Genomic DNA, 1,677 nt, shown 5'->3' with positions numbered 1-1,677 from the left:
GAGGCCCTGCGAACTCCCAGCCGCGGTCTAGGAAGACCGATCGATGGGTAAACCGACCCTCAGACAGGCGTGGCCGCGGGATGGACCCCCGCGGCCGCCATGTGCGTTCGAAATATCGATGATCTGTGTTCTGCAATTCACATTATTTAACGCAGGTTACCGCGTTCTTCATCGATGCACGAGCCAAGTGATCCACCGCTAAGAGTTGTATGAGGTTTGTGCCCGGCCCGTTACAGGCCGGGCGAAGGAAGCCATTCGAACACGAGACAACGTTTGACAATATTTCAAGCCGGGTGCCTTCCCCCCCGTGGAGGGGGGAAGGTCATTGAACCTGGGCGTCACCACCGGACCGAGGAGTTACGGCCCGGGGGACGATCGCCCGAGTAGGTGCCCGAGACTTACGTGGTTTAGGAGACCGGGTCTAGGCCCCACCGTTCCCGGCGAGGCCCAGGGTTTGGTTCGCTGCGTTACGGGTCCCGGTCTAAGGCATTCAGGCGTGCGCTCAAAGCCAAGCTCTCCACCCCGGAGGGTATGAGCGAGGCCCGGTGGTACGCTCCCAAGTCCCCCGCTTAGGGGAAGGCGCTGGGTAGATCCCACCTAGTCAGGACCGGCGGGCACCGGCCGTCTCCTTCGGGTGTTTAAACGCATCCGGGGTTCGTGAGGCCCCTTCAACTCGCGCACCGGCCTTAGACTATTATACGGTCCGTCTCTGCGAAGCCAACATCGGGGTATTTGCATGCGCTCTTAAGCTCCGCTCCAACCCCGTGAGGGGAAAGAGTTTCGCCCGGCGGTACGCTCCCGTCCACCACCACCCCCTGTGCCGGGGGGATGGGTTCAGGGAGATCCCACCGAGGCCGGCGAGCACCGGCCAACGCCCTGGGGGTGAGTAAGCCCCTTTGACTCGCGCACGCACAATCAAGCCTTCAACGATCAATGGTTGGTTTAACGACCCGGCGGGCGGCTCCGGCGCCACTCTCCCCCCCGCGAACGAGGGGGGCGGACCGGGGTACCTATGCACCTAAGGCGGTCCTCGCATAACCCCGAGTTCCGAAGCCGGCTCGCTACGTCCACCCACCCGGAGGGGGAGAGACTCACGTCGGCCGACGACGAAAGGTACGAGGCTTCTGCGGTCCATACCTTGAAGGTACCCGCCGGGGGAGGTTTGGCCTCTCGAGTCCGACTCGACAACCGGCCGTGGCCAGGTCACCGTTAATGATCCTTCCGCAGGTTCCCCTACGGAAACCTTGTTACGACTTTTACTCCCTCTAGATGCCCAGGTTCGATCGACTTCCCACCTCAACGAGGCAACCCCCCGGTAAAGGGGCACCTCGGAGACGGTCCGAGGACCTCACCAGGCCATCCAATCGGTAGTAGCGACGGGCGGTGTGTACAAAGGGCAGGGACTTAATCGACGCGGGCTGGTGACCCGCGACTACTTGGAATTCCTCGTTCAAGGGGAAAAGTTACAATCCCCTATCCCCAGCGGGGAAGGCGTTCATAGGATTGCCCAGGCCTTTCGGCATAGGATGGATGCACATGCTGAACCAGCCAGTGTAACTCACGTGCGGCCCCGGGCGTCTAAGGGCATCACAGACCTGTTATGGCCCCGAATCTCATACGGCTTTGCCTTGCCCCGGATCGCTCTAAGAAGTTCGGCCACCGACCGACGAACCCCTC

General features: G+C 61.9%; 1 non-coding gene across 1 annotated transcript; it reads right to left on the bottom strand.

Annotated features, from left to right (window-relative positions):
* Nucleotides 1–53: 53 nt before the first annotated feature.
* Nucleotides 54–207, bottom strand: LOC136684501 (5.8S ribosomal RNA). The gene has a single exon (XR_010799686.1). It is a non-coding gene; the product is annotated as a 5.8S ribosomal RNA (ribosomal RNA).
* Nucleotides 208–1,677: the final 1,470 nt, after the last annotated feature.

This window comes from Hoplias malabaricus, unplaced genomic scaffold (assembly GCF_029633855.1).
Source record: "Hoplias malabaricus isolate fHopMal1 unplaced genomic scaffold, fHopMal1.hap1 scaffold_60, whole genome shotgun sequence".
In the NCBI taxonomy this organism is placed as follows: domain Eukaryota; kingdom Metazoa; phylum Chordata; class Actinopteri; order Characiformes; family Erythrinidae; genus Hoplias; species Hoplias malabaricus.
This window is presented reverse-complemented; position numbering and strand designations above follow the sequence as displayed.